Genomic DNA, 14,347 nt, shown 5'->3' with positions numbered 1-14,347 from the left:
CAGAAATGGGAAGTTCTGCCCTGTTCTCTTGCAACTGTTGAATCTACCAGGAGCTACGCCAGGCCTGGCGGTACAATCCTGCCCGCTGCTCTCTCCCCTTCTCTGTACTCAAGGCCCTGCTCACGTACCAGCAAGGTTTTGTTGAAAACTATTAGAACGTGCAAACAGAGAACTACTCTTTTCCATACCTGCCATCAGCTGAAAGGGGATTTCTGGATGGCAACAATCCCTTGTATTGATAATGAAACAACAAAAACAGCAATAATAATAATAATGGCTAATGTTACCAAGTGATGACTATGGCATGAACATTCTCCCATGTTCCCAGGGATTTTACAGCAATAGCTGTAAAGTCTAAAATGTGGCAGACCACTCATCATTAGACAGTAGGTGAATAAAACTAATATCAGCTGTATCATGCAATATTAGTGCTGTTGAAGAGACCGAGGCAAATGTATATGTCCTGTAAGACATGTTAAATAAAAAAAACTAAACGGTATATTATCAGCAGGTAAAATAGTATCCCAGGCTACATGTTTCTCTACACACCATAACACATATGCAACGCACAGGAAAAGATCTAGAAGGCCATCAGCCCACCCAACAGTGCTAGGTTCGGAGTCTGGTAACGTTGCTGACTGACCAGCGCTTCTGAAGTGTGTGTGGGCCCAGGACTGGCAGGGTCAGCTGCACCTGGGACCGTGTGAGAAACAATGCCAATTCTCAGACCTCACCCCAGACCTCCCGAACCAGAAGGCAATCACTTTCTCATCCTGATCTCCCAAGTTTATCAGTCACCAATCCAAGGGCTGCCCTGACCATTCAGAAACAGCCTGCGTTGGGAGGCTGACACGGAAACAGAATCCCACTGGGCCTGGGGTCTGGTGGACCTGAATGAATCACAGTCCCTGCTCAGTGGCTGTGAAAGCTAGGCTGAGTCCCTTCACCTCTCAGCTCAACTGCCTCAACTGCAAAATGGGAAACCCCCCACCTGCCTCAAGCGGTTAAGAGGAAACCAGGCAATGCTATAGCCTCTCTTGGCAAGTACTCAAGAAACGGTGGCTCAGTAATAATAACAGAAGTTTTTTAAAATAACAAAAACGACAGCATTTCATGGCAGGCAGAGGGGGCGGGCCTGCCTTACAGAACAGAAAAAAGGCTTATGTGACACAGAAGAAATAGATGTTGGCCAGGCCTTTTCCTTAATTGTTCCCACTTACTAGGCCTCATAAATTATGAATAAATGTATATTATTAGCTCAACTTGACACAGGAAAAGGCTTTTATCCAAATTTAGGTCAAATGTCTTAATTGGCATTTTGCAAGAATCCTGCATGCACGGGGTAGCACCAGCGCCCACTTCTCTCAAGTGGCCCGTCCCCCGTTCTCAGGCCAGGGAGCACGGTGCTCAGGCAGTCTGTCTCTAGGGACACTCTGGACCACCCGTGCCCCCCACCTGCCCAGTCTTTCTCCAACCCACATGTGTTCAACAACCATGAATACTGAGCCCTGCCCACACCCTGACCACAAGTCAGCGCCACTCAATTGCGGTGGCCGCAGGGACACTCACGTGGATTCTCAGCCACCTCTTGGGGACTTTCTTCTCCTCCTTGCCCAGGGGTCTGTGGGGATGCAGCTCTAAATGAACGATTGGTTTGTTCCTAGTTTTGGCTATTATGAACAAGTCTGCAATATTTATGTGAATCTTTGTGTGGACATGTGTCTTTATTTCTCTTGGGTAAATATCTAGGAGTGGAATTGCTGGGTCCTATGGTAAGTGTATGTATGACTTTATAAAAACTACAACATTGTTCTCCAAAGTGGTTAGACCACTGTACATGCCTATCAACTGTGTGAGAGTTCCAGCTGCTCTACACCCTCACCAGCACTTGACATTGTCACTCATTTTAATTTTAGCCATGCTAGTGGGTGCGTTCTGGCATTTATTAAATGCTATGAACCAGGCACAGTGACATAAAAGACTCAGTTCATTCCTTCACGAGCTGACATCTTCGCGGGGGAAGAAAACACATAAATATTTCATTATAGATCGTGTTAGTGCTACAAAGGAAATAAACCAGGTGTGCTGATGGAGGATAAGGAGGGGAGGAGGGGGGTCAGGAAAGGCTTCCCGGAGGAGCTGACATCTGAGTTGAGACTTGAAGGAGGAGCCAGGTGGTGGAAGACGTGAAAAGAACGTTCCAGGCAGAAGGCCCAGGAAAGGCAAAGGTCCAAGCGCAGCCCAAACCCAGAGCATGAGGCACTGATCATAGGTCAGTGAGGCTGCAGCTCGGTGAGCATGCGGGGAGGAGGGAATGGGTGCAGATGCCTTCAGAGAGGCAGGTGGAGGTAGATCACGTAGGGATTATAAGGGACTTGGGGTTTGCTCCAACTATGATGGGGGTGAGGGCCAACCTAGAAGCAGGCAGATAGATTAGGCCAGTAGAGCATCCAGGAGAGGAGCAAGGCACAGGAGGGAGGACCCAAAGCAGACACAAGGGCACTGGGCAGCTGGGGTCTCCCTGGCCAGCAGAGCCCCCAGCAATAAGCTCTGTGGCGAGCTCTTTTTATATGTTCCTGGTCCCCCTCATCCCAGTAACTCAGGCTTGCTTCTTTAGACTTAGAACTTTATAATCAGAATTCCAGAAACCCAGACAGGTCAGGAACCAGCAGCCCTGAGAGGCTGTCCGGACAAGTTACTGTGGACAATTTGGGAGTCAGAGATGCCTTCAAGAACCAGATAAAAGTTATGCAGAGCTTTTACGCTAACCATAAAATGTGGGCGCGTAATGCATACATGTGCAAGGAATTGGTACTTAACAATCTAGGCCTTCAGAGACGCAGCTTGAGAACTCCTGACTTGATTGGTCTCCTCCATTCCATCTGCAGATATGGAAACTGAGGTCCAAGGAGGATAATGGATTTTCTCAGGGTCATCCCGTGAGTGTCCTTCCCATCAAAACCATGCCACCTCCTTTATAAACACCCATAAAATGGCCATGATGACTGCACTTATTGATTAGCCAAAGCAGCTCGACACACTCAAAGTGTATCCAGGACATAAAAATAAAGAAACCTCAGCTCCGTGGCCTTGTCAGTCAGGGCGGAGGCCACTCTAGCTAAAAACCTTTAAGCACTGAATAAATAGTGATTTGATTTCTCTGGCCTTCTCCATATTTGGAGAGGCTTTTGAAGGGGTGCCATGGATGACCCAGTTCTCTTTGAAAGGTCTGACTTGAGGCCTTCTTGTTCTGTACTGGCCACCTGCCGTGGGCCCCACCCGTGGAACTAGGAGGTCACAGCACAGGACCAAGCCACTGCTATTATTGAGCACTCACTGTATGCCAAGGACCACGCTGAGGGCCATGTATGCATCTTCTCATCAGATTCTTAACACAGTCCTGCAAAGCAGGTGTCACTGTCCCCATGTGACAATCAGGAAACTCAGAGATCGAGTCACCTGTGCTAGTTTGCCAGGGCTCCTGTAACAAAGCACCACAGACTGGGTGGCTTCAACCACAGAAGTGGATAGCCTCACAGTTCTGGAGGCTAGACGTCTGCTATCAAAGTGGTGCCAGGATTGGCTCCTTCTGAGGCCTCTTTTGGTGGCTCGTGGATGGCTGTCTTCCCCCTCTGTCTCTTCACATGTCTTTTCGCTGTCCGTCTGACTCTGTCCAAATTTCCCCTTTCAACAAGGACACCGGTCATACTGGATTAGGCCCCAACCAAATGACCTCATTTCAACTTGATTAACTCTGCAGAGAACCTATCTCTAAATAAGGTCACATTCTGAGGTCCCGGGGTTAGGACTCCAACATGTGTTTTTGTTTTTGTTTTTTGGAAGACACAATTCAACCCACAACACCCAGGATCCCAGAAAAGTGAAGTTGAGATTCAGATACAAGTCTCTTCACTCCCTACGATCCTGCTATCATCCCGCATCCTGCTTCTGAATATGAAAAGGAACATTCAAGACCACTTATTCCCATTTAGAGATGGGGAGACAGAGCTTCACATGAGGGCTAAGAAAGACTGACGTCACACAGCAAGTTCATGGCTGAGCAAGACAGGTCTGGGATTAGATGCACTGCACTGTGCACTGGCTTCATCTGGATGGCCCCTCAGTGCCCACCCCCCACCCCCAGGTCTGCTCACACCCCTCTATGGGATCGCTCTGGCTGCCAGGTCTTTCATACCCATTTCTCCAGCAACACCCCACCCCACTCTGAAAAGGGCTATGGCTGCCCCAAGCCATGGAGATAAATGCCCCTGGCAATGAATTAATGGTGCTTCATCCAGACTCACATAAGTGGCTTCATTGGAAGCCTGTGTATCTTGGTGGAAATCGATTCCCTGCTTAAGAAAGAATGCATCTTCAAGAAAAATTGGTGGCTCCACTTTCCTAACTGCAATCAGCAAATCGCCTTACTTAGTGCCTGGCCCAGAGCACATTTTCAGAGTTACTGAGTGGAAGGAAGCAGGAACGGGTGGGGGTGGCTGCAATGACAGAGCGTGGCTTCTGGGTCTGTCCCTACTCACTATGCATCCTTCAGTGAGTCACCTCCTCACTCGGGTGCCAGCCCTGCTGGAAAAGAGAACATCAAACAGACAGACCATATGGACCCCTCTTGCTCCAGCATTCCATACAATTTGGTACATATCTAGTTTCTGAGATCTACATATGCTTGGGGGAAATATTTAGGTAAAACTCAGTATTTAATGAACAAATAATTTACAGAGGGGGAGACAAAGGTGCAGAGAGAAGGACTGTCTGGAAGTGGGAAGAGGCCCAGGCAAGGAAGGCAAAGAGCTAGGCCCTGGCTTTGCTGCTAACACCAGTCCTTCGAGGTCAGTGCATACCTTTTGCCACCACAGTTTCTACTGACAAAATGGGAAGGAAAAAAGAATCCTGCCTCACAGGGTTTTGACAAAGAGAAAGTAACATATGTTGAGAGCCTCGCATGTGTCAGACACTCCATGTATCACGGTCACAGATACAGCACTTAGGGTTGACATTCAAGGGCCATTCACAGCCATGGTCTCATTGGTACCTTCCCAAGACACAGGAAGTAGTCAATGGTCAGCATCGCCATTTGATTGATGGGAAAGCGGGGGCTCTACAAAGGTTGATGCTTCTTGAGTTTGTCTTCTGACCTTTCCCCTCAGGCCTAAACCTACCGGCTCTCTCAACCTATGTTCCTTCAACCTCGACCAGCCCCAGATAACAATGCCGTCGTCGCTCGTGGTTTCCGTTGAAGGAATGACCCTTGCCCTCATGGCCAGACCCTGCTGGCTCTTTGATGGCCTACCCAAGGTAGTGGGGGACAGGGACCCGCCTGGGCCTCACAGACTTCTTGAATGCCTTCTTGCACACCCTAAACACTGTCCTACCACCAGCTTAGAGCCTCCTCCACTGCAGGTACTTGGCTCTGGGGTCCCCTCTCCAGCCCCCCTCGCCATGGATACTCCTAACTGATCATGGCTCTACTTCCTGCTCAGCTTCAAGCCTGCCCAACATGGAGCCTGAGCAGCCACTATTAATCAATTAGAACTGGCCTGGTCTAGACCTATGGCCCAGTGCCTCTACTTGCCTTCCAGGAAGGGAGGTAAGTATTCATGAAATCCCCGCAAAGCCACTTCATTATACAAATGTTTCTTCTCCTCCCACCTCTGTGACTTCGCTGGCCCCCCACCCATCCCCCTTCCTAATGGTGGCAACCCACAGATTTTACTTTGGGAAGCCACTCCGTGCCCCCCGCCCCCCCCCCCCCCCCCACCAAAGGTCCAAGTAAACCCAATCTGGCTAATGAATGCGTTTCGCCCAGTGACCACAACCACTGGTTTTGACTGGTTCAGAGGTGATCGGAGTGAACACCAGGAATTTGTGGAGCATTTGGACAAATTAAATTCTGGTTGAATTTAATTCTGGAGAGGCTGGTGGTCACCTTTGTCACTACCTGGGAACAGCCTGTCTGAGAATGAAGCCAGCACAGGGAATGCAGAAACACAAAGCAGAAAGAGGTACATTCCCCAGATTTAAAAAATAATAATTTAAACACTTGGATCCAGCTGTACCTGAAGCCAGGCTAGCCTCTGTACTCCGCAGTTTTATGAGTAAATTCTCTTTCTAGATTACATGCCAGTTGGAATGTCTGTCACCTATCGATGGAAAAGTTATGACTAATTCATCTCTCTTATATGTAAAAAAAAAAAAAATCTGATCTTTCCATTGTCCTTTAAATTAGTTCAAAACTCCTGAAGAGGACCCAAGAAGAACAAGGGAAAGTAATTGGTCTTCATCCCCACAGGAATACTTACAGCATCCTCTGAAATAAGACTTGGGATCCTCAAACACAAGGTTAGCTCCAAAAAAATTAAGTAGAAAATGGAGGAGCTCTGAGCCCAGCTTCAAAGAACAAAACCACCTTGAACTTAGGGATAAACTAGATCATTGAGAGCATCTCCCACAGAAACACTCACAGCTAAACATTCCAACCTGGCATCCAAGACCTTGTCCATGTGGAAGCATCTGGCCCCACACCTGCCAGGCACAACCTCATGATGCTCAGCCCTTGACAGCGAGGCCCCAAGTCCCAGCCATGCTGCTGCCTGCTTGGGGATTAGGGTAAGGCGACCCCACAGAAGGTCACCAGGCCTGGTAAGAGTGGGTTCTCCAGCCCAGAGAGCAAAAACAGCATCCAGTGCTCAGAACTGGGCCACAGGGCCAGGCCAGACCCAGCCAACCAAGGAGGACAACCGGTTGGTTAGTTACTAGAGACCTGGGGAAGGCAGCTCTGCACGGTAGGATGGAGGAAGTCGGGGTCCCTGATGCTGTGACAGGCCAAACCGGCCCTGGGACATCTACCTAAGCATGATAAGAAAGGATGCCACTCGGAGTTTATCGACCTTTTTGGCTTGTGGGGGGAGGGGAGTTCTGTTACTTGCAGCCAATGCTAATCCTAACCAGGCCCTCTCAGGCCCTTGGTAAAACAGAAGCTCCCCTGACCAACTTTCACCTAACCGACCAGCCAGATTAACCAACACCCTCCGTCTCTGGTAAAAACGCCCAAGGTGCCCCAGAGCCGCAGAGAAGATGCTCTAGGTCATCCACACGCCTGCTCCCACCAGCTGGGATGTTTGTTCACTGGGAATCAGTTGCATTTCTTCCCAAACCTGTTGGTTGCTATAATTACAAAATTTAATTAAATGGTTCACACACAGAAAATATGAGTGCAAAAGAGGCGATTTCAAGGGAAACTAAGTTAAAGGCTGTGGAAGTATTCTAGAAAGTTGATTTGTTTTTGTTTTTTTTTAATTCTGTAAAATGATGTCAGTGAGATGACAAGAAAAGATGAGGAGAAACTGGCAAGAATTTGGAAGGATTCTTACACCCAGACTCCTTGACAGGAGCCTAAATTCCCAATGCCCCTGACTGAATGCCCTCTCTGGAACTCAGAGCCTGGCACAGTGTGTGTGGGAGGTGCAGGGAGGTGACCTGGATTTTCAGTGCCAGCAGTAGAAGCAGTCCTATACCAAACGTCTAGCAGAATGAATGGATGCGCCATATGGCTTCATTAAAAGATAATGTTAGGTATTATTATGCTTCATGATTGTGTGTTTTCACTGACATTTCCCTCGGAATTCCCCTCTCCATACCTCCACCCCCAGCTACAGTTCCCACTCTCATCAGATAAGATGACTATTGTATATGGATTCCCATCTCCACAGCACAGAAAGTAAATTCATACAGTGGACTGCCAAACCACAGAACCAGGGGCTAGGGCCCTGGAAGAGCCTGCATCCTAGAGACGGATGCCTAATTTTGCCGATGGAAAGAGCAAACATGGAGTCACCCAAGATCCACAGAGCCAGCTCCTTCCTGGCAGGGCAAGGACACAAACTGGGATCTCCAGGGTCCCCATCCAAAGCTCTTCCCAAAATGACAGGCCACTTCCTCAACAGCTGTGGCCTGAACACCAAAACTTTTTGTGTTAGCTCCTTCCCCCTTTAAAAAGGCAAGGGAAAGGAAGAACAGAAATTCTCCTGGGGAGGGTGTTATCTTGCTCTCCCACTCCCTGCAGCCTGCAAGCAGCCCTTTATCCAATGGGGATCTGTCAAGTCTCTGTAGCTGTGCCCAGGTGAGATTACTGGGGATGGCCCAGCTCCTGAGTGTCCTGGCAGGTGTCTGTGCAGAGCCCAGACTCCTCTCCTGGGCACTGAGGTCTCAGAAGGTGCTATCAGCTATACCTGCCCCTCCCCGCAGTTTCTAGTGGGACCTGTTGGGGGCTGTCTTTTAGTAGTCACAAGCTGCCCCAGGCCTATAAAGGTGGTGTTGTTTCCTTTTTTATTTTGAAACAATAAAAGCTTGAAATATATTCTGCAACAAAGCAAGCGAGCCAAGGTGTTTTAGGGGCAGCGCAACCCGCACAATTGTGTTTGTCTGTGATTGCAGTCAATGTTATGCACTTGAAGTCAAGGGCCTCTTGAATACAGGGGAGAGTGGCAGGAAAAGCGCTTTGCCAACTGCCAAGCCCGTGTAGGTGTCCATTGTTACGCTTTGTGGAGGCAGAGCTGCCCTGGCTCCTCACTCGCTAGTTACAGGGAGTCACCAGGCCTCTGGGTATCTCCAGACACCAGTTCCTCAAGGACTATTGTAAAGCTTGAGTTTCCACTCCTGGGCCTCTGTGCTGGCAGCTCCCTGGGCCTGCACCACCTCCCCTGCCTTGCATCTCTGCATGGCTGGTTCCTTCTTATCCCATCCCAGGCCCAGATGTAGTGTCTTTCCCAGACGGGCCTTGCTGACCATTGTATCCTTCTTAAAGTGGCCATCCCGTCTCTCTCTGACCCACCACCCTGCTGCAATTCCTTCACTTAGTGCTTCTAATTCTCTGATATCTCTCCCTGTTTCCAAGTATTTTTTAAAATGATAGTAAAATATACATAAAACAATTTAACCATTTTAAGTGTGTGATGCAGTGGCATTAGGTACAGTCACACTGTTGTGCCACCATCACCACCATCCATCCCTCTCCAGACCTTCTCCCCATTTTTCATTTATCTACTTGTGTATCATTGCCTTCCCTCACTAACAGCTCTATGTGAGCAGGGGCGGTCTGTCTTGTTCCCTGCTGTTTCCCCAGTGCCTGGCATGATGCCCAGCACACAGTAGGTCCTCAATAAGCCAAATGAGATAAATGTGGCGATGCCTTGTACAGAGCAGCACACAAAGGTCAGAAAACGCAACATGGACATTTTTTCTGTAACAGCCCCAAGACGAGGCCAAATTGCCTGGCAGCCTGTTACCAGACGACACTCTGAGCTCTGTCCAGCTCTGGAGGAGCAAAACTACTGAGAGCTGCTTTCCTGGTTCCAGGCCCCTTTGCGAGGTCAAGAATGAAGATATGCGATCGCACAAACCACCTGACATCAACACTCACCATTTCAACACATCAGCTCTACTGGGAGCAACATTTTATCAGTTACTGAAGGGCAGGCACAAAAATAGACTGCCAGGATCAAATGCCACCCTCAGCTGCTCCCTTGACACTCAGGGCTGGTTGAAAATGCCTTAGCATACGAGGACCTGAGACCTGGGGACCCAGGAAGGGCCTCCTCGGCCACAGTAGGGCACAGGGATTGGAAGGTGGAATCAGAGCCAGGATTACGGGGAAATGAGAGAGGCAGGCACCTGCTTCGGGCACCAAAAATCTCACTAATCAACAGAGGTCATATTTAATGCAATCTTGTAAAAATAAATAAATAAATAAAAATTAATGCAAAAAATCCATGCTGAGCCAAGTATCAAAATTCTGAGAAAAGACAGGGTCAGTAGTACTGATTTCTCCTCTGGCTTTAGTTGCCTATACGCCTCTGCATGGCACTCTCATTGTTCCTTTTTTTTTTCCTTTTTCTTAGTTTGGTATTTTGTTCAGCATGGATATTCTGACATCCATTGTTATTTTTAAATGTTGCATTAAAATACGATTTATCTTGATTACCGAGTGTTTTGGCATCTCTGTAAATTTTGTGCTTGAGCCAAGAGTTCTCCTTTGCCTCACCCTAATCCCAGGCCTGGATGGAACGAGATAGTGAGTTACAATATGGGGCAGACGACTAAAAGGAGATTAGATCACCTCCTAGATCACTTCATGCCTCAGTTTCCACATCTCTATAATGGGGCTCATAAGCCTCTGGTTGCTGTGGAATTAACTGTCCCAGCCCGGTCCAATGAGGTATTTTGGGTGGGAAAGTGTTTGGGAAAAGTCTAAAGTGCCATCCTTATGTAAGAAAGTGCTATTAAATCTTTATCAAAGGTAAAGTCAGCGGTCCAACAGAGTGGTGAGTAGCAGCATTCAGTTTTGCAAAACACTTGCCCTATTTACAGTGAAAGGAGTGAAGTTTGCTAAATGATTAGATTTTGCTTAGGAAGAGAGCAAAGAGCAATTCACGGTTCCCCCTGCAACCACCCCACTCCCTCTGGTTCTGATGCCTTTCCCGATACAGAAGGACTGCAGAGGACACAGCTAGCCCTGGGCAATGTGACCACTGCTCCACACAGCTGAAACGGGGGCCACCCACATTCCAGTCAAGTTGTGGCCATCATAAACTGGCAGGAGCCTTCCTTTTGTGGGGTTTCCTCAAAATCCGAATATGCCCTGGGGCAGGGGGTGGGGGACTGGCACATGCCAGCCTTCATCCAGTGTCAGAGGGACGAAAAAGTACCTGGCTTTGGGATAATGAAAAAATTCTGGAAATGGAGAGAGGCGACTTCAATCAACGCTCTGAAAGTACTTAATGCTACTGAATTGTATACTTAAAAATGGTACAAGTGGTTACGTTTTATGCTGTGTATATTTTACAATAAAATAAAAATAAATCTAAAACATTGTTAGAGACAAAGGAAGGAAGGAAGGAGGGAAGGAAGGAAGAAGGGAGGGAGGGAGGGAGGGAGGAAAGTACCCAGCGCACTCCACCTGGAGGTGTTCTCCGGGTCCTACATGTCCCTGTTCTTGGCTTCTATTTATATGTCTGTGTGTCTCTTGCCCTGGGCTAACAGTAGAGACTGAGGGAGCTGGGCTCAGTTGAGAAGCCTTTCTTTCTTTCTTTCTTTCTTTTCTTTTCTTTTCTCTCTCTCTCTCTCTCTCTCTCTCTCTCTCTCTCTCTCTCTCTCTCTCTCTCTCTCTCTCTCTCCTTCCTTCCTTCCTTCCTTCCTTCTTTCTTTCTTTCTTCCTTCCTTCCTTCCTTCCTTCCTTTCTTTTTTAACCTGTTAACACGTTATAAATAACCCAGAAAGAGGCAGAAAGGGGATCCTGGCAGGAGAGTGAAGGGCAGGCAGCCCGTCCACGGCATTTGAGGAAATGTCACACTCAAGAGGCCAGCACGGTGCCAGCCCACATCTTCAGCCCAGTGCTGCCCAGGGTCACCTGCAGCCTGTGGGGTGGCACTCCCACCCAGGAAGGGCAGCCCCAAGGTGGCTGGCTCCTGGGGGTTCTGAGAAGGGAGGGGACTGTCACATGGGTGGAAAGGCAGTACATAGCTGAGGACTCCCCCAGCCCATTGGACAGGGGCTGAAGTCAGATCCCCACCCCATCTGCTCCCCAAGATTCCCTGCCTGGGACCAGGGTTCTGCCACCAACACACCAGCCTCAGCTTGTCAGCCAACACACGACCCAATCTGCTGAGGGAGAGATGACTCAGCAATGTTTAATCCACAACTGCCCCTGCTGAGGCGGCTGCACAGCGTGGGAGCCAGGAGGGGCCTCATAGCCCATCTGGCCCTGTGGTTCCCACGCTGGGCTCCCAGGGGAACCCCCTGCAGGCTCTCCGCCCCCGCAACCCATCAGGGTGCTGGGCTTTGAAGTGGGAAGGATTATGAGGGAGTTGATTAATTAGGTTTTCCATTTTTATGAACTAAAAACCATACAGTGGCAACCCATCATACTTATTTAGCCTGAGTGAATTAAACATTATGAGTTCGGCAAAAAACAAATACATAAAAAGCCAAATTTCTATTTCTTTCTTATATATTAAAAATATGGTGACATTATATTTTGCACATGAATTCTATATTTTTCCATGCCCACACACTCATACCCTATTATTCATACACACTACTTCACGGGCAATTCAAGGGCTCTGCAAGGCTAATTTGAATGCTCAGACTCAGGAAGCCATTCCCTTGGTAGGTGGTACTTACCACTCAGAGTGCCTGAGTGGCACATGGGAGCCCAGCAAGTGAATATTTAAAATTCACCCATTTTACAGGTGAAGAAGCTAAGGCTCAGCAAGGTAACATGACTTCGCTAAGCAAAATGTTCATCCAGACTCAACTCCCAAATTCTTTGCTGCAACACCCTCCAGCCCTCTACTCAGGTTGCCCTCAGCTGTTAGTACCGCAGTCGGGCTAGAGGGCTCTGGTCCTTGCTCTGTGCAGGTTTATCTACTAGACTTTGAAATTAGGGACAGGGAATAAGTTCTCAAAACTCTGCTAGTACTGTGCAAATCTTTACGGGTTCAGGAAGCCCAGGTAATAAGTTGCTAGTGTGGACCATGGAGGAGAGAGCCAGAACAGGGGAAACACCTGCCATCACCGGGGAGCTTGAGGCAGAGCTGAGACTATAGTTAGTTGCTCCCTCTCCTGCTTAAAAGCCTTCCCTGGCTTCTCACTGCCCTTGACAAAAACCCCCAAGTCCTTGCTGAGCCTGCAAAGCCTAGCACAGCCTGGGCCTGCCTCCTCTCCCACCATCTCCTGTCCTCCCCGCACTGCAGACATTGGAGTCTTCTTGCCTTGGGCCCCACCTGGGATCCCTGAGAGAAAAACCTTCCCCAACACCTACTCCAGCCCAGTCACCGCAGATTATACGGCCGTGTGTTATCCATAGCATGAACCCAGGGACTGTCTGTGTCCCCTTCAGAATGTGACCTACATGAGGGCAGGGGCCCGGGCTTGTGCTCTGTGGACTCCCAGTACCCGGAATATTAGCTGGTACAGAGTAGGTGCTCATTAAACCGTTGTGGGGTGGGTCGGATGAGTAGAGCCCCCATTTCCAAGATCAGTTTGGGCATCTCTGCTTCACATTATTGTGCTGCCGGCAAGGTCTTCCTCTCACGCAACCCCCACCCCCCTCCAGGGGATGATGTTGGTTTCCTTCCCCGTCCACTTATTCCCTTATGGAAATTCCTGCCTTTCCTTTTCCAAGAGGTCTGATGATGAGAATCCCAGGCCCATGAGCTCCCAGATAAAGCTGGTGGGAAACAGATTCTCTTGGGCCCCAGCAGGCCCTCCCTGGTCATGTGGTCAGTGAGAGCCAGAAACGAAAGGAGGCCAAGCAGACCTGCTCAGCAGACCCCTACTCACTTGTGTCCCATGTGGCCCAGGCACCGGCTCCTGACAGCCACAGGTAAACCTGCCTTGTGTAGAGAAGCATGCTCACTGGGCACGTAAAATAAATTTGTGTCAAACAATAACACATTTTCACTCACTTTTTTCACATAACAAGGATGTGTCCCATGGGGTGGGATTGCCACAGGCTCCCCCTCCAGGGCAGGTCCTCTGTAGTAGGCACTAGTGGTGGAATTACGGGCACTGAGCTGTGAAAGGGTAGCCATGTGACAGTGCTTGGTTATCACCAAAGCCTGGTGGGAAGCAGGCAGGACGTGGGGAGCTCTCAAACAGAGAACAGCGAGATCTTCCAGGGAGTGAGGTGCTCGCCAACCCCACACGTAAGCGCCACCTGAACCTACTGTTCTGCTAGGTTTCTCCCACCCTGCTGAGACTGGGGGTCTTGGGGCTCATAAAAATCCTTCACGCTGTTAATTAGACATTCTCCCAGCTGATCCTCACAATGAGGCAGAGGTAAAGACATTTTTCCGATGGGGGAGCTGAAACTTAGAGAGGGGAACCTGCCGAAAGTCACACAGCAAGTTAGAGGGGCAAGACTAGAACCACGAGACCTCTTACTCCTAACTGAAGCATCAGCGGGAAGCCTGATTTTTCTGCACAAGTCCCTCTATTTCTCTGAGCCTCCATTCCCCCGTATTCCAACACTGGTCAGCTCCGGAGACCACGGTCAGTCAGCCCGGAGTGTGGGAGACATGCAGTCAGCCTGCAACGTCCTAAGCATGGTGGAGGTGGCGAGCACTGCGGGATGGAGCATCATGGTGACGCGTGGGCGCACCAGTGTTGGGGGAAGGAGGGTGTCTGGGGGATCTGCTAGCTCCTTGCGATGCTACTCAAAGTGGTCCACGGACCAGCAGCATCAGCTTCCCCAGAGCTTGTTAAATTCTGCAGAATCTCATGCTGAATCTCTGAACTCCTGAATCAGAATCTGCATTTTAAGATGTCCTGG

General features: G+C 49.1%; 1 protein-coding gene across 1 annotated transcript in view; it reads right to left on the bottom strand.

Moving 5' to 3' along the window:
• Window positions 1–14,347, bottom strand: part of PPARGC1B (PPARG coactivator 1 beta) — a 94,539-nt gene that overhangs the window by 25,219 nt on the left and 54,973 nt on the right. The window lies entirely within an intron of this gene.

Source organism: Furipterus horrens, unplaced genomic scaffold (assembly GCF_987537825.1).
Source record: "Furipterus horrens unplaced genomic scaffold, mFurHor1.1.pri manual_scaffold_10, whole genome shotgun sequence".
In the NCBI taxonomy this organism is placed as follows: domain Eukaryota; kingdom Metazoa; phylum Chordata; class Mammalia; order Chiroptera; family Furipteridae; genus Furipterus; species Furipterus horrens.
The sequence above is the reverse complement of the archived record's forward strand: the minus strand, read 5'-3'. Positions and strand labels throughout refer to the sequence as shown.